This window comes from Nelumbo nucifera, chromosome 3, assembly GCF_055504915.1.
Source record: "Nelumbo nucifera cultivar China Antique chromosome 3, China Antique-T2T, whole genome shotgun sequence".
Classification (NCBI taxonomy): domain Eukaryota; kingdom Viridiplantae; phylum Streptophyta; class Magnoliopsida; order Proteales; family Nelumbonaceae; genus Nelumbo; species Nelumbo nucifera.
The window spans coordinates 25500303-25526135 of NC_142651.1; the positions used below are offsets into that span (position 1 = coordinate 25500303).

The 25833-nt window shown below is 40.8% G+C and overlaps 1 long non-coding RNA gene across 2 annotated transcripts; it reads left to right on the forward strand.

The window, feature by feature from the left end:
- The first annotated feature begins 20506 nt into the window (after positions 1–20506).
- LOC104594573 (uncharacterized) lies at positions 20507–21677 on the forward strand. Of its 2 annotated transcripts, none has more exons than XR_016084670.1 (2): positions 20507–20992; positions 21081–21677. It is a non-coding gene; the product is annotated as an uncharacterized LOC104594573 (long non-coding RNA). The 2 variants fall into 2 exon arrangements; XR_016084671.1 differs by having other exon boundaries at positions 20507–20980.
- Positions 21678–25833: the final 4156 nt, after the last annotated feature.

Genomic DNA, 25833 nt, shown 5'->3' on the forward strand with positions numbered 1-25833 from the left:
ACTCATTTGAAAAAACTTTGCAAACTGCATAAGTTAGGTGTAGTAGCAGTATTTGAACCCATGATTGGGGATGACAGACTTTCCTAGATTTATAGGAGACTCAACATGACTGGTTTTATGGTTAATATTAGTAGTAAAATTGTTCTATTTTGGAATAACTTTTTCTCTGTACAATTGATTGAGGACTGTGATCAAATCCTAATTGTGAAAATCACCACTAATGCCATTGAGATTTTTTATTTTTCTTTCTGTGTTTTATGCCAAATGTGATCAGCTGGAAATAATGTCTCTTTGGGATAGAATTCAAAACTTAGCCTTTGGTATTTCTGAACCCTGATTATTAGCTGGAGATTTTAACGTGATCACTTGTAGAGAGGAAAAAGTGGGGGGAAGAAATCATGATGTATCTACAATGGAGGATTTCATTGATCTGATAAATGCCGCAGGCCTGGTTGATTTGGGTTTCTCTGGAAGCAGATTCACATGGTGTAATAACAGAGAAGGCTTGGACTGTGTTTGGGCCGGTCTAGATCGCGTTCTGGTCAATTCCAGCTCAGGCGCAATCCTTCCCTTTGAAGCTTGTGACACATCTTAATCGCACCTGTTCAGACCATTGCCCTCTGGTTTTTTTGTTGAGGAGGAAAGACAGACAGGTCCCAAGCCTTTCAGGTTTCAACAGATGTGGCTCTCTCATCACTCTTTTCACACGGTTGTTAGGGATTGCTGGACTGAGGAGGTTCATGCCAATCCATTGGTGAGTTTATTTCTCAAACTACATAAAGTAAGGAGTAAACTCAAGCAATGGAATTGTAAGGTTTTTGGGAATATTCATTAGGCTGTCTTGGAGGCAGAAGACAGGGTTCAATGTGCTGAAATGAATCATTTACAGATGAATTCTGCTACTAGCTTCACGAAGTTAAGAGATGAGAGGAAGAAACATCATGAAGTTCACAAACATGAGGAAATTTTCTAGAGGTAGGAATCTAGAATTAAATGATTGAAAGAGGGGGATAGAAACTCAAAAATTTTTTCATCTCTTTGTTAAGCTGAATCGAATGCAAAGCAAAATCAAAAAACTAAAAAATTATACAGGTGATTGGATTTTTTATCTAGATGAGTTGAAACAAGGCACGGAAAGCTATTTTTGTAGTGTTCTTTCAAAGGAAGGGGCTGTTGGTGATGAGGATCTGCTGGAAGTCATTCCATGTGTGGTTAATCAGGAAGACAATGACTATCTTTTAGCCATTCTTTCTGAGACAGAAATTCAATAGGTGGTTCTTGCCATGGATAAAGACAGTGCACCAGGGTTGTATGGTTTCATAGGACATTTTTTTGTCTCGTGTTGGGATATTGTTGGAATGGATGTGATAGAGACTGTCCAATTATTCTTTAATGGTGGCCTTCTTCTGGTGAGTTATACTTCCTCCTTTATTTCTTTGATTCTAAAATGCAAGATTCCTGAAAGTTTTACAGATTTCCGTCCCATCAGCTTAGGTAATCTTTGCTACAAAATTATTGCTAAAATCTTTACTAAGAGATTGGCCAACATTTTACCTAAGATAATTTCACAATAGCATGGTGCTTTCATTCAAGGGTGAAATATCATGGATAATGTAGCTTTGGTGCAAGAAATGGTTACGGATATTGACAAGAAGTTTGTGGGGAAGAAATGTAGTGCTTAAACAGGATATGGCTAAAGCTTACGATCAGCTGAATTGGGACATTCTCTTCAATGTCCCGAGGCGGTTCAGTTTTAGTGAAGCCTGTATTGAGCTGATTAGAAAAATGGTTGCATATTGTTGGTTCTCAGTTCTTTGGAATGGAGGAGTCACATGGTATTTTCAGTCCACCAGAGGCTTGCAGCAAGGGGATCCACTCTTGCCTATTTTTTTTATCATTGCAGAAGAGCTACTCAGTAGAAACTTATCCAAGCTAAGCGAAAAGTATCCTACAGATGTTTATGTGACCCACAAGGGATGCCCCCATATTACCCACAGTCTCTATGCTGATGACACTATCATCTTCACAATAGGGTCCAAGCAAGTGTTAGAGAAAGTAATGTCAATAATCTGAAGGTACGAGCAATGTTTGGGTCAACTGGTGAATAAGGCAAAGAGCTACTTTTTCACTTCAACAAAAGCCTCTCACAGTACAATCCAAATTATAACTTCAACCATGGGCTACTTGCACAAGCCTCTTCCCTTCACCTACCTTGGTATTCCAATTGGTAAGGGTCATGTGAAAGCATAAGCCTTTGATGGGGTTGTGCAGAAAGTGGTAGCAAAAATTTCAGGCTGGAAAGGGAAAGTGATTTCAGCTGGAGGTAAGTTGGTCCTAATTAAACATGTTTTGAGCAGTATTCCTATATACTTGATGTTGGCAGTTGCAACTCCCAAGAAGGTTATCAGGCACCTGGAATAGTTGATGAAAGGATTCCTTTGGTCTATCAGATATAGGTAATCATCACTAGTGGATCGTTTGGGGAAAATTGTGAGACCTTTTTTTGAATGTGGGCTGCAAATTAAAAGTTTATTTAATGTTCAAAAAGCCCTCAGGTTGAAAGCTTTGTAGTGAGTGCTTTTTCAGAACTCTTTGTGGGCTGAATTTTTCAGAGCCATGGTGCTAAAGCATGCTCATTTCAATACAGGCATCCCTCCTTGCTACACTTCTCGTACCTGGAAAATGAACATGGAACTAAGAGGTAACTTAGTCCTTCTCTCGAGGTGGTTAGTGGGAAGGGGAGAAATCAGATTCTGGTTTGATAATTGGACCATGGATGGTCCTTTAATTGAGAAAGACATTCAACTAGATCGTCTTAATTTGCAGCTGAGAGTTTGTGATGTTGTTGATGAGACAGGAATATGGCACCTGGATCAGGTTAGGGGTTTTCTTAAGGATGAGACTCTCAACATTATTTAGGGGTTAGGAGTGAAGCTCTCTAACAACTAAGACAAGATAGTATGGCTTCCTGAGGCAAAAGGGAATTTCTTTGTAAAAACAACTTGGTCCTTCTATACGATTGTTCACCCTATGGTGGAATGGTACAAGGTAGTTTGGAATGCTTTAGTTCCCACCAAGATAAGCTTCTTTGTCTGGAAACTTATGGTGGGGAAGGTAGGGGTGGATTCTGATATAAAAGGAGTTGGGGGTTCCTTCAGGGGTAATGAAAGTATTAAGGAGCTTCTCTCTGTTACAGTAGGGATGATTGCTTGTTTTACAGTCTGGGAAATCTGGAAAGAAAGAAATAGGCGTAGAATGAAAATAAATTCAGATGCTCTAATACGATGATTTGGGTGACAGTGCGATGGATTCATGAGGTCTCTTTTCCTCTAAATCTCACCCATAAGGTGAGTTTTACTCAACAACTCTCCTTACAGGGTTTGGGGTTGTGGATTCACCCAATTAAGGGTAGGAACATCAAGGTGGTGCATTTATTGGCGATTTCGGAGGGTTACTTTAAATTGAATGTTGATGGTGCTTCTAGAGGAAATCCTGGCTCATGCGGTGGAGGGGGTGTTATTAGAGATGGAAGAAATGATTTTATTAGTGCTTTCTCTAACACTTATGGTACGAACTCCAATTTAGTTGCAGAGGCAATGGCTTTGCTAGATGGTTACACCTGGCGGTTGCACTTAACTTAGATAAGATTATGGTGGAGTCGGACTCCAAACTTCTGATTGATGTTCTCAATGGTACTCGTACAACCCCTTTGAAGCTTTGGTTTTGGTTATCTCAGGTACAGGAGCTTAGAAATAGATTGGTTTTCTTTTGTGTTCATATTTATAGAGAAGCTAACCAATCGGCGGATGCTCTTGCAAAGCTTGGTTGCTTAGTGTCTCAAAAAATTGTTTATGATTGCATAGATAATCTTCCTTCACACGTACAAAACTTGATTATAGTAGATGGTCTAGGTTTTCATTTTTTGAGAATTCATTGAGTCTAGGTTGCTGAGAGAGAGAGAGAGAGGAACAAGAAAAATAAAACTAAAACAAAATGCTTTACCTATACGACAATCATATTTTACAACAAGTAAAGTCATAATTTTTGTTCTTCACACGTCTCATCTATTTTACAAAAAGTAGTGTCAGAATTTTTGTTCCTCTCCCCATTGTTTTTCCGTTCTTTTGTTTATCTTCTTTTTGGTGGAGGGAGGGGCCTTATTCTTGCTATCTATTTTACAACCAGTACTTTACACATACTAAAACCTTATTTTACAACCAGTACAACAGGTCGAACAGCCACAGAGGTAGCCTCCGGAAGAGAGGCCGGTTCGGGGGACCATCCACATGATAGTGGGAGGCTCGATCATTGCGGGTTGTACTTCAGTAGCGGCTTAGACGTCAGTTCGTGAGGCCGCCCGAGAAGTGCAGAACCCTCCAAAGCGGCCGAAGACAAAAGAGCCAATTTTCTTCATAGAAGATGACGTGCGAGGGGTTCACTACCCCCACAATGACACACTTGTGATAAAGCTGAGGATCAACGACTTCGAGGTCAGATGCGTACTTGTCGACTCAGGCAGTTCGGCTAACATCTTCTTTAAAGCTGCGTTCGACCAACTTCAGCTGTAGAGAAGCGACCTGAAGTCTGTGGACACTCCTTTGGTGGGCTTCAGTGGAGAAGAAGTCCGGCCCCTTGGGAAAATAACAGTACCGGTGGAAGTCGGCACATGGCCTTGCGTGGTCAGATTCAAACACGACTTCCTGGTGGTCGCGACCCCCTCCCCCTACAATGCCATAATCAGTCAGCTGATCACCCATGTCCTACGGGCGGTGGTCTTCACTTACCATGTGTCGACTACACCGACCTAAATTGGGCTGGCTTAAAAGACTGCTTCCCACTCCCTAGAATTGACCTCTTGGTGGACGCGACCTCAGGGCACAAGTTGCTAAGTTTCTTGGACGCCTATTCGGGCTATAACCAAATCAAGATGGACCCGACGGACGAAGAAAAGACTGCCTTCATCACGGAGTTCGGTCTATACTGTTACAAGGTTATGTCCTTTGGGTTGAAAAACGCAGGGGCAACCATTCAAAGGCTTGTAAATAAGTTGTTTGCGCCACTAATTGGCAGAAAAGTAGAATGCTATGTAGACGACATGGTCGTCAAAACCCAATTCTCGCATGAATTAATACAAGACCTGCATTCTGTTTTTGAAATTTTGCGTAAGTTTAATATGAGGCTGAACCCAAATAAGTGTGCATTCGGTGTGACCTCGGGCAAGTTCCTATGGTACATCATTAACCAGTGCGGCGTTGAGGCCAACCCGGACAAAATTAAGGCCATCTTAGATATGAGACCACCCTAGAAGTTGAAGGAGGTTCAGAGGTTGAATGGCCGTATAGCCGCCCTGAGCTGCTTCATGTCTAAATCGGCAAACCGCTGTCTGCGGTTCTTTAAGGCAATCAAGAGCAAAAGGTTCGAATGGACCCAAGACTGCCAGGTCGCGTTTGACGAGCTCAAGAAATACCTCGCTAGTGTGCCAATCTTAACCCGGCCCGAGGATGGTGATATTCTAGAACTGTACCTCTCGACAAGCGACGAAGTGGTCAGTTCGGTACTAATAAAAGAAGTAGATCGGGTTCAACGACCCATCTATTATGTTAGTAAAGTATTGCAGGGAGCAGAGACGAGATACCCAGATATAGAAAACGTTGTTTACGCACTGGTAATTGCAGCCCGGAAGCTTCGCCCATACTTCCAGGCTCACACTGTTATCGTTCTCACCGACAAGCCTCTGAGGCAAGTCTTACTTAAGCCCGAGGTCTCTGGTCGGTTGACAAAGTGGGCTGTTGAGCTCAGCGAGTACGACCTCCGGTATAAGCTGTGAACTGCCATTAAGGCCCAAGCCTTAGCAGATTTCATAGCCGAATGCACATTCAGCTCCGAAATCCCCAGGCCGGTTGAGCACGAGGCTCCCAGCTCGGGTGAGCCCGAAGCTCCCAGGCCGGTCGAGTCTGAACCCCATGAGGTAGCAGCCAGTGTGGCATCTCTCCCAGTTCGGCCAAGCACGGGCTGGGATGAGGAGCCCTGGATCCTTCACATAGACGGCTCCTCGAGCCAACAGGGTAGCGGAGCCGGAATAGTTCTGCACGGTCCAAGTGGCGCGAAACTGGAGTACGCGCTACGCTTCGAGTTCGCAGCGTCTAACAATGAAGTGGAGTACGAGGCATTGATAACTGTACTGGCCTTATCCAGAGAAGTAAAAGCAAAGCACATCGTTATCTGCAGCGACTCCCAGCTCGTGGTCAACCAGGTCACTGACGAGTACGAAGCTCGCGAGCCAACCATGATAGCTTACTTATCCAAAGTCAGAGAGGCCCCGCTCGCGAGCTTCTTGCTACACGGGACCCTCCCTGTAGATCGCAATGCAGCTAGAAGGGTGCAGCGCCAGGCAACCAAATATGTCATGATAGACAAACGGCTATACCGGAGATCTTAGACGCTCCCCTATCTGCCTTGTTTGCGACCTACCGAAGCCGAGCTCGTACTCCGCGACACTCACGAGGGATTGTGCGGCGGACACTTGGGGGGCAGGGTCCTCGCCCAGAAGGCATTTCGACAGGGGTATTATTGGCCAACAATGAAGGCATACGCTATTGAGCTTGTTAAAAAATGCGACAAATGCCAGATGCACGCCAATATTCACCACCAACCTACCGCCGATCTCAAGTATCTCACCAACCCGTGGCCCTTTGCACAATGGGGCATCGATCTACTTGGGCCATTCCCGCCGACAACGGGTGGGAGGAAGTTTTTAGTAGTAGCAGTGGACTACTTTACCAAGTGGGTAGAAGCCAATGAAAGAATGGTAGGAACCATCCACTGGACGCCATAAAGATTGCGGAATGGGTGGGGGAATTTCAAAAATTTTCCTACATTCTCTCAAAAATTTCCCTAAATTTAGAATACAATATTCAAGGATCCTACTTGAACCATAATCGAACCTGGTTTGAACCAAAAGGAAAAGGGAGGATTATACCTGATCCGTAGAAGCAGTATCTCCCAAAGTTGGTGTTCACGCCCAAAGAGGACACCAAGATCCGCTCCTACTGAAGATGACACAGCTGTAGGTGGAACGGAACCAGCAGAGTGTGTCCTACACACTGGATCATTCTCAAGAACCCTTTGGAAACTCTGAGCCCCAAATCTTTTACAGTCTTTTCTGCAAGACTGATGTCAATAATTGATTTCTTGATTTCTTTCTTCTGCAAAGATCAAATCTTGCAAGAAGGAATGGCGGCGACTGGAGGAGAACTCCTGGGACGAAGATGGCTGAATTGCTTATCTTCTCTCTGGAGTGTGAATTAGATCTAATCTCAATTCGCAGGATGCTTTCTTGCACACAACCCTTGGTTCGAAATCTGATATTTTTTTTCCTAGGGTTTCTCCTCTTTTCTTCTTGATTAAGAAACCTCCTAAATTATGAGTTATCCCAATCTAAATCAGTATTTGGATAGGGGATTATCTTAATCCTATCTGTAGATTAAGTTAGCTTCCTCCTGATCTTATCAGAAGGTTACCAGATTCAAATCTGATTTGAATTTGGTCTCCCAGAGTGGATAAGGTTAAAGGCCCAATCCTTTTACTAACATTAATCTCAGATCCGCCCCATAGATGGGTGATCATATCAACCCAGCTCGAAATGGGATTTTGGCCCATTAAGTGTTCAGTGCTTAACTAGTTTCCAATCTATTGCCCAGTTGGGCTTCTTTATATGGCGTGGGACCCAAGCATTGATCTACACACCAGCCACATGGACCCTATGGGCCCAACACTTACATTAAGTGGTCCCTGGGCCAAGCCATCTTATAAAAACCCAGGGATTGTGGGCAGGTGCAAGATTAGCCCATCAGGTACTATCCTAAATGGTCTTACACTTAACATCTCAGCCCTTAATGATCAAGCACTGCCCGACAAGAGAGGACCTCTCCCTCGGCTGCAAGGAATAGTGCCGCACTCTCTACTCGCAATGATCCCGGGAATTAAAACCATTTGCAAACATTTTGAAACCGTACAAATATATATATATATATATATATTAATTTTGCAAAACAAAATTCCAACGATTGAAATCAACTGCCGGCAGTTTGGTTTCCATCCGAGATAGTGCATTCCCGATCATTACCTTTGTCCGACAAAGGGGCTGATCCTGTCACTATGATCACCCACTCAGATGAATTCTCTAACTGTCCCAACATGCCCAAGTTTTGACCCCCGCTAAGGATCTCACTGATTCGCATATCAAAGACAGCCCGATCCGCCTAGTGAAGTGTCATAATCGAGTCCAGGGGTCAGGTGTAACTTTCCAGTTTTGCCCATCTGTCTCCAAGGTCCAGGGCAATACTGGAAATCTGGTCCGGTTCAAGGATTCAAGTAATCCCATACTGCATGTGCCTTGGGTCTTACCCTTGTGACCGAGACAGGCCATCCCAACACTTGGTGGCACACCAATATCAGCCTTGGCAGGATAAATCTCCCCAGACTTATCCAATCGGCTGTGAACATTTAAAATTAACACGAGTCTCTATAAGTTTCCAGTTTTAGGGTCTTACACAGAATTATACCAAACAACATGAATCAAACATGCACTTTATTTATTTACACTAAATATCAAAGTACATCAAATCGGATTGAAGCTAAGGGCATACAAAACTGTCTAACAGCCGAACCCCTCGTAACGATTACAACCCGAAATGTTCAAAACTTCTTTTGGAAGAACATCATGTGCCGCTTCGAAATACCTCGGGTATTGATTTCTGACAATGGAAAGCAGTTCGAGGACATCAAATTTCAGTTGCGCACCCTCAAGCAAACGGTCAGACAAAAGTCACGAACAGAGCCATCCTCCGCGGACTGAAAGCATGGTTGGATCGGGCTAAGGGGTTGTGGGCAGATGAGTTACCTATCGTCCTATGGGCTTACCGGACCATGGAGAAGACCACCACGGGAGAAACACCCTTCAATCCCACCGACGGCATCGAAGCAGTGATCCCTGCAGAGATCGAGGTGCCTACGTTGCGACTAGAAGCATACAGTGATCAGACGAATGAAGACGAGCTCCGTACCAACCTCGATCTACTCGACGAAGTAAGGGACCTCGCGTATATCCGGACTACAGCCTACCAGCAGTGAGTAGCTCGGTACTATAACGCCAGGGTCAAGAAGCGGAACCTCCGTGTCAGCGACCTGGTTCTTCGAAAGGTTATGGTACCTGAGCCCGGCGCTGGCAAGCTTGGGTCTAACTGGGAAGGACCTTACCGAGTGAGACGAGTATTCGGGGAAGGAACGTATGAGCTCGAGACCCTCGAAGGGAAACAAGTACCTCAGGCATGGAATATTGTCAACTTAAGACAATACTATATGTAACAACTGAGTGGGCCACGAGCCACTCCCAAAGCCTAAGGGCCAAAATGCCGAGCTAACACGATCTCAGTGCAATAAGACCCGGTCGCCTTTGAGGCACGGACGAACTTCAAAAGTGAACTATAAATCACTCCCACAGCCTAAGGGCCAAAATGCCAGGCTAACACGATCTTGGCGCAATTAGACCCAGTTGTCTTCATGACATGGGCGAACTTCAAGTGAGGAGTGTAAGCAGCTCGGGCTTAAACCCCGCCGAGCATAGCTTGTTCTAGTATGATGATCGAACTAGAGAATAACCAACGAGCATATAGCTCGGGCACACGTTGTAATCACTTTGTCGTGCACCATAAAGATGCCTTAAATGGTTTAAGGAACGGTTCGAGGTAACAATTATCGAGGAGTTCTACTTCGGGTACGTAGCTCTAATAGCTCGGGTGTTGAGATCGCCTTAGCAAAGATAAAGAGCACATCATACTTGGAAGAAAAAAGGGAGAACTTTCATTGTCACTTAAAAAAAAAAAGAAAAAAAGAAAAAGAGAAGAAAAATAACAATGCGGTAACCGAGCTAAACAGTTCGGGAAAGTCTGACTATCACACGGCACAACCGCCCAACCAAAGCCTTGTGAAAGACCGAGTTTACAGCACCCGAAAGCCAGCAGAAGTCCAGAGAAACACCACCTCAGGGATCCGCCTCCTCATCCTCTGGGGAGTCAGGCTCCTCTTCCTCCGCTTGGTCCGCCGTCTCCGGAGACGGACCCTTCATAGTAATGTCGTCAAGGTTGAGTCCGGAGAACTTCTTCCGAACCAGCCACCAGCAAAGCTTAAACCCAGAGCGGTACGAACCCGAACCATACTCCGCCTGGAGGTCGTGGAATTCCTGTGAGTCTTTAAAATCCCAGACCGCTTTCTCTTGTTCAGCCTTTACCATTTGATCAAAGTTTCGAGTCCGATTTAGAAGAGTGGACTCCAAGTCCCGCATCTGCTGCCTGAGGAGCTCCCTCTCCGCCGCCATCCTCGACAATTCCTCCCTGTAACGCGCGCTCTCTTCAGAAAGCTGGGCGATTTGAGCCTCCTGGTCGTGGACGAGCAGTTCCTGAGACTCGCTCCCCTTGCAGGTGTGATGGAGCTCACCTCGGATCCGGTGAGCCATGGCATGGATGGCAGAATTCACCTGCCGATGGAAGAGAAGATCAGAGGACAGCGGAGAGGAGAAAAACAAGAGAGGAAAAGGGAAAGGGGTCACTTACCACCATGCAGTGGGCGGAGGCGAACGCGGCAAGGTCCCCGGGCTCCATATTCCCCCACTGAGCGACCTAATCATTAGTAATCGCCTTCCGCCTCCTCCGGCGAGCCACAAAGTAATCGTTCACCCCTTCCCATTTCAGCACTGGGAACCAGAGGTAAGGGCGTGGCTGGAGGGGGTTACAGTGAGCCTTCCCCCCTATTGAGGGAGCTCATCCCCCCCGAAGCCGATCCCACTAGTTCCCTTGGGAGGGGGTGCCAGAATCTCGGGCGGAGGGGAGGATAAAACCGGCTCGACAAACCCGAACTCAGTACCTCCTAAAGGGGGAGTCCGATCGGGGCGCGTCCTCTTCGCATGGCGCCTCTGGCTGCTCGAGAAAAGGCAGCGCAAATCGGCACTAGACATGATGGCTGCCAAGAAGAGCATCAGTGTTAGTCCAACAAGAATAAAATATACGCATGCGAATGTAAGTACGACATCGTTACAGAAACCACACGACCTAAAAAGACAACCTACCTGGACTCAAGCCGGCCTACACGAGCTTCTCCTCGGCCAAGTAGTCCGAGCAAAGGAAGCCTACCGATGCCCATGACAGCATCGTTTTCCGAGATTCGGGGTCCAGCTCGGCCCCGGGGTCCTGGATGGCGCTCCTCCAAGCAGTTGGGAAGGGCCACCCCTCAGGGTTGCGAACCACAAAGTAATTCCGCTTCCAGGCAGGAATCTTATTCGGCAGCTCGTACAAGAGCTTATAGCCGTGACGGGGAGAGAGGTAGTAAAAGCGCCTCTCCGGAGGAACCCCAGGAGCAACATTTTTTATACAAAGGATACAGGAAAAAATATCAAGGTCCAAAGGAAGACAGTACTCATTGGGACCATGCTCCCAAGGGAAGCTGCCAGTAGGGAGGCTATAGACCAGGTCCCCAGGGAGGCGAAAGTAGTGGATTAGAGACCTGAGTCTCTCCGCTGTCATGGAGGAAGGGTCAAAGTGTTGGACTCCCTCCCCCTAGAAGTAGATGCTACATCGCTGGAGGCCTCCCGAGCCTCCGGGATTTGCTCCTAGGTTCCCCCCGAGCTCGAGGGAGCATAGTCGTCCTAGCTATCGCCCCGATGGTAGGTGTGGTATGGGTACCCAGACATGGCTGACAACGATTGAGACTCACCAGAAGGGACTGAACGAAGCAAACTGAGGAATTCAGGTAGACTAGATGAAGTGCGCGACCTCAGAATCTGAATACAGCAAGATGGCGTGGGAGAAAATGTGGCCCGGGAGGCCCCCCTATTTATAGTCTCCACCCTTTCAAATTGACAGCCCAGATCAAAGCAGATCCAACGGCCCGCGGGCGCCCTGACCGCATGCCTTCTGAAAATCGAAGGTGATTGGTGGCATGTCTTCCATAATTAAGGTAATCGCGGCCGCATGACGTTCGAAGGTAAAAGCTACTTCAGCACGTTTTTGGAATCTGAAAAGTCAGGAAAATCAGAAAATCTCTTGATTCCCGCAAATGCATTAATGTGGGCAGTCAATCAAGTTTGAATTTCGGTCAAATCAGTCCATCGCACTTCACAAACTCCCTGCGCTAAGGCAGTGCTCTTAGCCCAAGGAGTGGGGGGCAATTGATGGAGGGTGATTTGACCCCACCTATGAAACGGTGACACATGGACACTGAATCAGCACGAGTGACAGCTCAGCGTTGTAACCTGGTACGACCAAGTGACGGGCCTGCAAAGCAGCTTGCTATGTTGTAGCTCGCGAAAGGATTTCGCCGCGACGTGAACCCTAGGCTCCTCGAGCTACCTTTGAAGAGATACTCCGAGGCAACTTTAGCTCGCGAGCTAAAGTTATTAGCTCATCGCGAGGCAAGTCATTCCGAGGACCAATTCCACTAAGGGTAATCCTGGAGTGTTCCAAGCTCGTAACAAAATAGCTCGCGAATGAACCGCACAAGCGCTCTTCAGGAAGCTTATGATTGACAGACCGTACCGATCAGACTGCACCATATCCCTTACTGATGGCACAGTCCCAGTCCTTTCGGCAGTCTGCGTCCACGTCTCTCAGCAGGCAAAGGCGTGCCTGCCACTTTGGAAACGTGTCACTCACCCGGGCGAGACGTACGCTACAATGGCCACCTGCGCACCCCTGGCACATAACGGCTATGGCAGGAGCCCAGTGGCGGTTATGCTCGATCTGATGTGAGTGTCCCTATAAAAGCCCTCAGGGCAGAAGAGAAACTTCTTCTTGAGACCTCTAATCTCTCAAGTACTGTGAGAACGCGGTATCTGCACTCTTAGCATTCGTCTTCTTCTTGCTTCTCCTTCATAGTACTAACTTAAGCGTCGGAGTATCCCCACCGGGTAAACTCCCCGGGGATTCTTCTTCTTCCTCATCTCAGGTACCTTCCAAGAGCCACGTGAGTGCCAGTTAGGAGTGACCGGATCGCGCTACATCAAGTGTGGAACTTTTGTTTCATTAAATACCCCAATTTTTTAAGTTGACCCCTTTTTAATTGCAAGGACAATAATGTAATTTGAACAATCACTTTTCTCCTTATTCAAATCCCTCACATTTGTGAAGGCACAAATGTAATTTGAATTACTACATTTTTCCTCATTTAACTCTCTCATGGAGTCTTATATTTAGAGTATTAACTCCCATTTGTCATTGAATATTACATTAATTAGTGATATTAAAGAAAAATAAGTGTGACAAAGAATAATTGATATTATTGATGATAGAAATAAAATACAAATTTGAAAAACAACCAAAAAATGAAGTTGTTTTTTGTTGGCGACAAGTCCGAAATTCAACCTTTTAGGTCAAATGTGCCAACAATTGATGCCATAATTAAGTAGTAATAATAATTAAAAAATAAAAAAAGTTGTAAAAAGCATTTAGACACACATCTCTAATATCATATATTCATCATATTAAACAAAAATGTATGACAAATAAAAATAATTTTTATAAACAAAGAGATATAAAAAACCATAAAAGAACTTTAGAAACATATTATTTGCTATTATCATTGTCATAAAAAAAATTACCACGTGCACACTTACTAGTGTTTTCAAATACAGAAATTGGATGGTACCATGGTTAGAAGTATCAATTCAAAGAGACAACAATCATGGATCGAAATTGTTTCAGCCGTCAAACTTTGAACCATGCCATCTTTGGAAAGGTTATTAACCATTGAATATGACCAATTAGGGGTGTCAACAATATTCGAAAATCCTATTATTAACCATAATCGAATTGAATTCAGATAATTTGAATATATAATCGATCGAATTCGGATACGACCCGATTCAATTCGATAAACATCCAAATTCGACCAATTATTTAATCCTTATATATAATATATAAAATACTTTATATAATTAAGTTATATAAATAATTTATATATTTATATACTTTATATCAATAAAAAAATTATTTTATTTATTTATTAATTATCTAAAATAATTAATTAACCAAATTTGAATCGAATCAGATATTCAAATATTTAACCAGATTCGAATTCATATATTAATTTTCAATATCCGTAAGATATCGAATTGAATTCGGATACAGGAATTTTCTAATCGGATTTGAATTTGGATATTGCTGTATCCTATTCAATTCGATCTACTTACACCCCTATGACCAGTTGTCATAACTCTTTTATTTAGCATATCAATGATCCTTAGAACCTATACATATTAATTGTACATGCGGGAAAATATTTATTGATACTTTAAACGTTACGCTTAGTTTTGAAGGAGTACAAATACAAATATGTGTATGTAGAGTGCAAATTCCACTGAACCCTAGATGAAACCATTTTCTAGTTCCACTTTGGTAGTTCGCAAGGTGCCAACCTATGACTCATGTGAAGGATATTTTAGTATAAATACCTAATCAAAAGACAAGTAAAAGATGGTGAACCAATCTCTAATTCATTAAAAACCAACAAGAAAAAGAAAAAAAACTTTAACTTTTCAGAGATGGTCTCCCATCTGAATACATCCAAAAAGAGTTCATTCAGGCAAGATTTTCTGTATGGAATGAGGACGATATGGGGAAGCAAGTGAATCACTTTCAGCTGTCTATGTCCCAAAGTAATGCAGAATCACAATTTCAAGGCTATCTCTATCTATACACATTCTAAAAGCTGTATATTGGGAACATCTATCCACGGTATATTGAGAACATCTTCTATATTTACACTTGTCCACAGGTGACAGGACGCTACAGCTGCACATCTATTCTAGTGCACTGTTTTCAGTTTCATAGTGCATTTAATTCAAACTCCATTCACAGTATGCCATCCTTTGGTTGGCCAATGAATCCCATTCGTTATTTAATTTTGTCAATTCATGCTACAAGTTGGTTTGATATGGGAGGGGAGGCCTATGAATTTACGATCCATTTAATATATCATTGTAAATAACTTTGGTTTTTTTTTTCTTGCAGAGAAATAGATATGATTGTTATACAGCTCTCTAAAGCTTTCGTTTATCTTCAAAATCAAGTATCATATCTTGCCACTTCAAGAGTTCATACAAACTAATTTGTGTGGTTCTTTAGGGGACACAAGGAATTGAGCGAAATTGCTTTAGTGTCCCTGGTACCACTTATAAAATTAAACTTCTACAAAAAAGAAAATCCATAAATAAAAGTGCTCTCTAATTAAAGGGAAAAGAGCTTCCACGGTGAAGAGAATAAATTGTGGGTTGTTCATGGGCTGGGCTGGGCCGGACCGGGCTCGGGCTTTTACTCTTCATTAATGGAAATATGTTAGGCTCGAGCCTGAGCCCGGCTCGACCAACGGGCCTACAACTTGGGCCCGAGCCCAGCCTTGATAAAAAGCCCGAAGCCTGACCTAATAAAAAAAATTAGAATTTTTCCCTATTCAATAATCAATATAAATGAGAATTTATTTACATTAAAAAAGAATATAAATTCAATATAAATTCTGAATTCAATAATCAATATTAATCAGAATTATAAATTATGAATTCAATAATCAATATAAATCAGAATTTATTTACATTAAAAAAGAATATAAATTCTGAATTCAATAATCAATATAAATCAGAATTTATTTACATTAAAAAAGAATATAAATTCTGAATTCAATAATCAATATAAATCAGAATTTATTTACATTAAAAAAGAATATAAAGAAGGGAAAGAGGATGTGGAGAAGAAGGGTTCGACTGGAAAAAGAAGGGAAAGAGGCAAAGAGGTGAAAAAAAGAGGGGTATTCGATTAAGGTTTTTAGGTTTAATTATAGGTTGGGCCGGGCCGGGCTATTTTGGCAAATCCCAAGCCCGGCTCGAATTTATTGCAAGCCGGGCTTTTTAGCCCGAGGTTAAGCCCGCGGGCCCATATACCTGTTCAAGCCCATCCGGGGACCGGGTAGTTGCAACTTTCGTCGTTTTGGGTTGAGCATTTTTCAAATTTTCAATGGGTCCATGCCCAAACCTGAGCCCAATATAGTTGAAATTCTTTTAAATCAGGCAACCCAACTCGCACTCCAAATCAATAGCCAAAACCAAAATTTGACTGTGGATGTTTTAGTTGTACACTTTCTATTGGATTTGAATTTTCTTTTCTCTTTCTTTTATGGTGTGTTTGGTTTGAAGGAAAAAATAGAAAAATCTTTACAAACCTTGTAGAGGTAATCCTACCTTTCCCTTTCTTTCCCTACTTTTTCCTTCAAACCAAACATAACTTATATCTTCAATCTATATAAGAATATATTCCAATTCGCCAGTGTTTATATAGGCTTAAAATTTGGGTTGCCGCTTGTTAAGCTGCAATTGGGGTGGGCTCGGGTTGAGCATTTGCTAAAATTTGAATCGGCCCCGCCCGCCCGGGCTTAATGCTGTGTAAATGCTCTAATCGGAGCCCTTGCCTATAGTGTCACAAATTACAATCATATGGATTTTTTGTATTTTCTTTTGAGGTGTGTGGCATAAAATCTTTCAACTTTTTAAACGGGGTGGGGTAAGAAAGGAGAATTTAGATGCTACATAGAAATACTCCAAATCTGCTAGTTACCTATTAGCTGGATTCCCAATAGAAATATGTTAGCTGTCCTTACACAAGAGATTGCGTGCCAAAGGGAAGCTCGGATCTCCTGTCCACAAGAATCCTACCCATACCTTTTCACGCCTCATTATAGTTGTACATTGAGAACATCTCTAGTATTTGTGTGTTATTATTCATGGAGAGATGTTTCCAATGTCGCGGATAGGAGATCTGAATTCGCCAAAGGGATCTCTATAAAAGTAGAGGTGGCAACAAGTTGAGCTTTTCACGAGCTATTCGAGATCGGCTCAGCTTAGTTTAAATCGAGCTTCGAGTCAAGCTTGAGCCCAATTTATAGGCTTGTTTGATAATCGAGCCGAGTTCGGGCCTAATAAAGCTCAACTCATGAGGTTCACGAGCTTAATCAAGCTTCTACATGCATGCATACATACATACATACATACATACATACATACATACATACATACATACATACATACATACATACATACATACATACATACATACATACATACATACATACATACACACACACACATAGTCGAGCTTGAGCTTATGAAATTTTGACTCAAGCCAAACTCAAGCTCAAGTCTCTAGCTCGGCACCTATCTTTGAGACTTAGTTAGGATATTTGTCTCCAATTGGATGGCACATTTAAAGAATTCCCTTCAAAATTAACAATTGCTTGACCTAAGTTGCACCGCTAGAATATATTCCCAAGGATGACTTTGTTTGCAATGTAATTTCATTTGTACTAATACAAATACATGAGAGCATGGTTTTCAAAATCGGACCAGACTGGATGGTTAGACTAGAAAACCAGGAATCAGTTAGTTCATTTTCACCCAAAACCGCTTTCTAGCCTAAACCGTTGATTTGGTCAAACCATCAACTCGGACAACGATTTTTGGCCATTTTTTATTTTTATTTATTTTTTATGTCAGAATGGGTCGTCCATTCGAACTAGATGGTTGGACTGTTCGGCCTGATAACTGGTCCCCATAACGGTTCCCTATTTGGTCCAGTTTCAAAAACCTTGCATGAGAGCAACTGATTGGTGGTCCAATTGGTACATTTGCTGCTTCATTGCAATAGAGATCCAGTTCCCGTTGCCAACATGATTGGGGGAGGGTTTTAAGGCAAGAGTTCAGCTTCCATCAGTGCAACTCTTATTCGAACATCCTTTATAGCTTTGCATTGGGAATATCTTCATACTTATGTGCTTTATTTCATGGGGATATTTTCCCAATGTAAGGTTGCAAAAGGTTGTTCGAATGGTGTGAGCACGGGCTTGACCGACTGAAGTTAAACGCTTAAGGCAATGGCGTATGGATTACCCCTGGTGTGTAGCCCACCATAAAAAAAGTTCAAAAACATAAGAGTGCAAGTGAGAAGAATGCAATTTGGGGTATATTCAAGGTTTAAAATATCGATACGCATTGAGTAGTATTGGTAGTTTTTTTTTTCAAATCTAGTTAAGGTTCGTCCACCCCTTGAACTGGTCAAAACCTTAATACACCCTCTATAGGGGCATATCGCGAAGCCCCCAATATGATATGTATCAATATTTTGAACCTTGGATATACTATTGCTTTTGGCTTTCATTTTACTTTGTTTCAAGTTTCATTTTAGCCCCTATTGGAGCCAAAGGCTATATGTTGAATTTGGATAAACTACCAACACAGTCCCAACAATGTTCCAACTAGCTATTTCAATCGTACATTGGGAACATCTGCCAATGAATGACTAAGGAAATATTCTCAATATGCCATTAAGATGGACCGTTAGGACAGTGTTGGGAGTATTTTTGTTGGTAGCTGATCCCTACTTGCTATATGTAGGGATGTCAGTGGGTCGGGTTAAATGGTAAACTCGGCTTAACCCAACCCTATAGGGCCAAGTATATTTGGTTTAAGGTTGGGTTTGGGTTTTGATTCTTTGACCCGAGTCGGGTTTGATTTTTGGCCGCTAGGTCATGATGCCCTTCATATATACCAAGTATTCTTGCAATTTTTTGACTTCTAACTTTATAGGCTTAAAGCTTATAATTTATTTATATGTTGATTCTTTGATCTGAGTCAGGTTAGGGTTTTGATTCTTTGACCAGAGTCGGGTTTGGTTTTTGGCTTACCCACCCCACCAGGTCATGATGCCCTTCATATATACCAAGTATTCTTGCAATTTGTTGACTTCTAATTTTATAGGCTTAAAGCTTATAATTTATTTATATGTTGATTTTGATTTTCTTTTTTTTTAAATAGAAAAAATAGCATCTTAAAGTCTACAAAACAATTTCCTTACTTAAATTAATGTATTTTAGGTCTTCAAAATGTGTTAAAAAAATACATTTGAAATTATATGGGTCAAGTTGGGTTGGAATCGGGTTAAATCCTATAAGGTTGGGTCATGTTCGAGAATCAAGTGTTTTTAAGCCAGGTCAGGTCAGTTTTAGGTTAGAGTGCTGGATGATCAGGTTAGGATTGAGGCAAACCCGTACTGAACCCGACTCGTTGACATCCTAAACGTAGTCAGTGGGATTATTGGGTTAGTGAATGATGCACATAACCCACGGGGTCTATTAACATACAATGTGAAGAGACTGCCTTTTCCGTGGTCTGAACCCATTCCACCTCCTCTATATAGAATGGGATGCCTCTTACATCAATTCCGCCTACTTTCAAGATACTTCAATGTGTTGGAAATAAGCTCTGAACCATTAAATTTAAGACTGTATTTGGCATTTTTTATTTTTAAGGAATTATCTCTTTTTTACTGTTAAAATGTATATAGATTTAAATAAAAAAATTGAATCCTTAAAATAAGGCATGACAAATGCAATCTAAATCCTCTTCTGCAAGAAGATGGGTGGTTGTGGATTTGGATTCTAGTAGGGTTGGTAAATCCATGCCAGCTGATTGGCGAAAAACCCAACTCTAACAATTGACCCTACTTCTAGAATGGTTTTAAGTCAACCTAAGCATAAATTATAATCATATACAAAGAGTTGATGGGTTGATCTTCCGTGTCCGTATCACCTACCCACAAAATGTTACAGCCGTGTATTAGGAACATCTCCAGATGTGTGGCTGCGATATCATATTAGTAAGGTGGGTAGAGTTCTTGTGGGTAAGAAATCCGAGCTGTGATCTTCCATAGTTCCATATAAATATATAGCAATATACCGGTGTCCTAAATTGTTGAAACCATAATCAATGGCGTTTGATGCTTTAGAAGCCATATGTCTCAATCCCTAAAGTTGTTCTTTCATTGCTTACACAGCGTACTCAATCCAACCCTCAAAGACAAAATATTAATATATAATTGGATTTTGCTAGCAATATTCTTGATAAACAAGTAACTAATATATGGTGTCTTCCCTCTGGCTCTGGGATGTTACAACCACTGGTACTAGAAAAATCCCCATATATTCTCTGCTAATAATATATATAGTGTTTGGAAGGTCGACCGAGTAAAGAATCTTGAGTTGTCCATTTTATCTACATTTTTGTTTGACCATCCCAAAGGGAAGCCCGTACATCGAACGGTTATAAAACAAACCAAGTTGTTGAAATGTGGACACAGATTCTTCTAAATGTCCAAAGGAACATCCTGCAAGTGCAAGCTATTTGGAAAGAAGATGACAGTGCAGTGCCAGTGTTATAATGGAGAAACTCCATCTAGCATATTTGGAAAGAACAGAGAGCAGGGACCCATTTTGATTCTTCCTCTAGTACTTTCTTCTTCTTTTTATACATAGCTTAATCAGTGTTAGGTGAACCGAAAGGAAGAATATTTCTTGTGGGGAAGCCCCTATATATGCTCAGTCATTTGTTTTGTCCTCAAGGACCTCAACTTGAGTTCTCTCTCTGTCTCCTTCTCTCTACCCAAAAGAACCGTACCGGTTGAACCACTATGTTAATTGGGTTGAGATCGGTTTCTTAGTTTTCTTATAATTTTGTTGTATTTTATGTCTAGAACTAATAGGCAAATTTCATAAACAGCATATAAAATAAATTTGGTTAAAAACACTTGTTTTATCAACTTATAAATTATATATTAAGGTTAGATTATCAAAAATGCGTTATAAGTTGTTATTCTTGTAAATTAATTATAAATTGTCAAAATCAGATATAATAATTAATAATTGGTTCGGTTGTAGGCTTGTCTTATAAAACCAATTAATAATTGATTTGGGGTCTGGTCCACCGTCCACACTGTCCCGAACCAGACCAGGCTACCAGAGCCATTGACAGCTCGACTCTCTCCGCAGATATTCCCCTCAAACCCAGACCCACAGCGCTACAGATGCCAATATACAAGTTCAGACACTCGTGAATGTAATTCATCAGGTTCACACTCCTTAATATGGGTTAATCTCTCTCTCTCTCCATCCAAAATTTGTGCTATGGGGAATAATACATCTTGTGTTCTTAGCAGTGCCACCGGTGGAGCAGTGAAGGTTCTGTTCTGTGATGGGAGAATGGAAATATACACAAGGCCGATCAAAGCAGGTCAGCTCATGCAAGAGAACCCTTGTCAATTCGTCTGTGACTCCACTGATCTCAACGTGGGTCACCGAGTTCCTGGCTTAGCTACCGACGTAGAGCTCGAACAAGGTCAGTTCTATTTTCTTCTTCCCATGGATATGCTATACTCCGTGCTTACAGATGAGGAGATGGAAACACTTTCATACAGGGCATCCAGAGCAACCAAGCGTGGAAGCTCTAACAACATCGGAAAGATATTCCCTGCGTTCAGTGACTTCTGCTTGACTCCATCAGAATTTAAAACAATGGAATCGCCGGATGAAGAAAGACCGCAACCTACCGAGAGATGCTCAAAGCAGCGAATGTGGAAACCTTCATTGGATACCATAGTTGAAACCCCATGTATGCTTTGATTGATTAACGATTGCCTCTTTTTTTCTTCTGTTCTTAATGATTTTTGGTGTAATTTGTTAGGTAGATTCAATTAGATTGATTATTGTGTTACTGTATTTGTGATAGTGATGGATGCCAATGGCAGTTGTGAACCTGATTACTAGCCTTCCACCCTGTTTCAGTTTTTAAAAATTGGCCCAACTAACCAAAGGTGCTTTTTTTGTTTTATTTCCAGTGATTTAAAATCCAGCCCGGAGGTTGAACCGTTTCTTTTTGGTCAAGAGGTTAATGGTTCAACCGTCCGGATCAACAGGTCAATCCGTATTATCATCAATATAAAAATTGAAAAAATTAATAAAATAATAAAAAACATGGTAACTCACTGAATGGGTCAGTTGAGCCAATGGTTTATATGTCCGGGTTAACGGGTTATCGATTGAACCAATTAATTTAATTTTGTAATATGACGGGTTTTCTCTGGATCAAGTAGTCAACAGTTCGCCATCCAGATCAGCGGGTCAATCCATGTTATTATCAATACAAAAAATTCAAAATAGATAAGGTGCATCAATGGCAATGTTTTAAAAAACGATTCGGAACTGGAACCAAAACCGTTTATTTTTGGGTTAACGGTTCAACCATTTTGTTTAAATGGATTGACGGGTCAATCACCTGAATCAATGGGTCAATGACCGATTCAATGGTTTCTGGCCAAGAACGTGATGGGATAAAACAGAACCAGTAGCCTGGATGATTCTTGGGTTGAACGGCCTGACCGTCTGAGTCAATAGCGGTTTGAAAACCATGATCAATGATTTACATGTTCGGGTTGATGGGTTGTTGACCGAACCATAACATGACGGGTTAAGTTTACCCCCAAGACCCCAATAGGATTGTGAGTTTGTGGCCAAGTCACCGGCCAAACAGGTGAGGCCAACTTACAGCAGTTCTGTATTCATTCTCATTGAAATATTGTAGGTAGATTTGCCAACCTTCCAGCAGGAAGTTTTTATAGGTAGATTTGCCAACCTTCCTGCAGGAAGTTTTTATGACTCCCGATCTTTTGCATACAAGAGCTCTATCCATGCCTACCCACAAAACATGAAAAAGGATAAGATGTTCTGTAGATAATAACACGTAAAAGGATGAGATATTCTTCACCTGTGGCTGCAATTGGGTATGTGTGGCCCGTGTGGGTAGGAAATTCAGACTCAATTTCTATCGGTTCCAATTGCAGTGAGCATAGGGAGTCACTGATTGAGCCTCTGCACAAAGTCTGGGTCCCAAAGCAGGGATCAAAATATCGATACACAACCTCTTATATATAAAAAAAAAGAAAAGAAAAACCAATACACACCAACACCAAATAGATCGATACTCTTTTTTTTAACAGCCTAAGAAAATATCTTCCATCCAAGGTTTAAAATGTCGATACGCTCGGTACGCTGGTAGAGGCATATCAGGCTGTATCGGTAGTTTTTTTAGGTTTTACCTTTTTTTTTTTTCTGAAACAGGTCAGAGGGGTCAGTTTAAGGCCCGGTTACCTTCTGAACCAGTGGCTGACCCAATACAACCCCTGGAGGGGCATATCGGGAAACCATCGACATAACACATATCGGCTGATACTATTGATACTTTGAACCTTGCTTTCATCATCCCAACCATTTAGAAACGCCAAACCCCTAGTAATTTAATTAGGGTATTCATGAGTCATATTTTAATTGTAGAGTGAATAAAAAAAAAGTGAACAGAAAATCTGAGTTCATATTTTAATTGTATTTTATTTTTCTAAATGTCTTAACTCACGAATATATTTAATATATATACGTTTGTTAAAATTTGAATGGACTGGGCACGAGGGCATGGGCCCAATTGACTCGTGTTGTTATGAGCGAATGGCTGTTTAATTGTTTATGACATTTTCATGTAGTAGTAATTAAGCATATACTTTGGATATGGGACTTAATGAGAGAGTAGGAAAATAATTTTATTTTCAGTTGATTTTAAATTTTACATTCCATTTCCATTATTAATAAAATATTTCTTATTAATCATATTTATTATTGTTTAATATGACGAATATATGATCTTAAAAGCATTCTCAAATTTATTTTAATTTCTATATATATATATATATATATTTTTTTTTTATATTTTATCTTTTTTCAATTTTATTATTTAATTGTGACAACATGGATTGACCCATTTGACCCAAAATATTTTATTTTCTAACAACCACCAAGATGAAAACACCATTTTAGGTAGATTTTAAAAGTATAAATTTTTATGTTATTAGAATTATTAATTTATTATTTATGGGTTTAACTAATAGAATTTAATAATGAGAAAAAAACAGAAAAAAGCGTTCCCAATTTTTTAATTTCTATATTTTTACATTTTATCTATTTTTTTATTTTATTATTTAATTTTGGGAACATGGATTGACCCATTTGACCCAAAATGATTTAATTTCTTACAATCACCTAGATGAAAATACTATTTTTTAGGTAAATTTTAAAAGTATAATTTTTTATGTTATTAGAATTATTAGTTTATTATGTATGAATTTAATTAATAGAATTTAATAATGAGAAAAAACCAAAATACCTTAAATATACGATTGAATGAAGGTGAATGCAAAGTAATATCTTAAATATTGAATTTAGTGAGAGGGAATTGAATGCATCAATATCTAAAATGATTTTTTTTTAATTCATTTAATATCAATAACTAATTACCCTATTTGCCCTCATTTTTTATCAATAAATTTAAATATAGAGGAATAAATATTGTACTCAAAAAATTCTAAAAATATTCTTAAAGCTATTCGTATTTTTTAAGGTAGTATAAATTTAACACATGGGATAAGCTCAGGTCAGGTCTAGTCCAATAAATGGGCTAATCTCGAGTTAAGTTGCCATGACTCAATGGACCACATCTAACATCACTTAATCAATACAATCAAATTACCTCATTTACGCATTACCGAACCCATGTCCCGAAATCTAAGAAAGTTGGTTGGTCAAGTAAAAAATTTACACCTGATTAGGGCTGCCAATGGTCGGGTCTACCCAGTGGAACCAAACCGATCAAACGATATCACATCTGGTTCTGTGGTTTTATTCCGATTAATAATTGGGCTGGTATTACTTCTTATGCTCCGAAGAGATTATATGGTTAATAATACATTTTTGTTAATCATTTTTATATATTTTATAATTTATGTTTTATATATATTTTATAATTTCTGTTATATTTTATGTTTAAAAGGATAGATTTTATAGATAATATATAAGATAATTTTGATTAATCATTTTATTATGTTGATATTATCAAAAATAAAATTTAAGTTATTATCATAGGTATCAGAGACTTCAAGTATAGTTGGGTCTAATTGGGTCAGACCCAATTGTCTCAATTAATAATTCTTTTTAATTGTCCCGATTAATAATTGAGACTATAGAAGCGATTAAATATTTTGTTTGGGACTGATATACATACTGTCCTGAATGAGATCCGACCCATTGAGAACTCTATCCCTCCACTTGTAAGTGTAAAGCTTGTATGCCTGTGCAAGAGGAAAGGTTTATCCTTTGATTCTGCAATATACATTATCAATAAGCTAGGAAAGTGAAATCTGGATCTGCTCCTCACACCAATATCACATTAATTAGTTGCAGCCACAACATTTCTTGTATTTGTATGTTGTCATCCACTTTGAGATGTTCTCAATGTATGGCTGCAACATTCTGTGAGGTTAGTGTGAGGAGTAAATCTAGAATGTGTATCCATAATGGATGTACATTCATTTAATGGAATCTATGCATGTCATTTTGATACATGCAGCTGAATTGGGATCTGCTCCTCACGGACAGTGCCTCATGCAAACCTCACAGCCACATTCCACTCTGGATTGGGAATATCTCCTATTCTCATCATAAATAATAAATACAAGTATGGGAGATGTTCCCAATGTGCAGCTAGGACATGCTTTGAGGTTGGTGTGAGGTGTGCTTTGTGAGTAATCGATCCGGACTCCATGCAGCCTCTCTCTAATGGATTATGTTGTGTACATGTCATCATTTGGAGGTTTTTGCACCTTTTGAACCTATTTGCTCGGGAGTGTGGTTTTGCCTAGGGAATCCAATTTTTCTACTCACTTTTTTTCTACCTACTCACTAGGGGTGCAAACGGATCGGATCATGATTTTATCTGATTTGAGTTCCAATCCTATTTGGTCGAATTTGGATCACCATTGTTCGGATCTGATCAGATAATAGGATCTAATCAGAAATTGGATCGGATTCGGA